We start from the raw sequence: 441 nt of genomic DNA, 5'->3' as shown, positions 1-441 counted from the left end.
CGTAAAACCACCCGCGATGTTATTAGACGCTCTGGGTTTCACTCGTCATTAATTCCCCACAATGTTGAACGACTGCACAGACGTAGGGTTTGAGCAACAACGAGTTATGTTTCCTCCATGATGATTGGCTAAAACAGGAGGTCATTAATCGTTTTTGATATAGGAGTTTATTGGCCGTTTTAACACCTTTATTGTGTGAGAGAGACGCTCATGGCTTTCTCCAATGCAACCCACGGGCGTTTCACAGGACGCATTCGGATTTGGCCAAATTGCAATACAAGGGCGACATATCCGACGCTTTCAGCAACAGTGCGGACAATTTGGTTTTGTTTTAAATTATCCAGTAGCCTAACCTTAATTTAAACCTGGACGTGTGCTTGGTAGGTCTAACAAAAAAAAACACAATAACAGGTGAAATGCCCGTGCCATCTATTGCCCGCT

Source organism: Alosa pseudoharengus, unplaced genomic scaffold (assembly GCF_046254945.1).
Source record: "Alosa pseudoharengus isolate Yale_2024_CS ecotype anadromous, Long Island Sound unplaced genomic scaffold, YU_APseudo_1.1 YU_APseudo_1.1_scf_26, whole genome shotgun sequence".
NCBI lineage: Eukaryota > Metazoa > Chordata > Actinopteri > Clupeiformes > Clupeidae > Alosa > Alosa pseudoharengus.
This window is presented reverse-complemented; position numbering follows the sequence as displayed.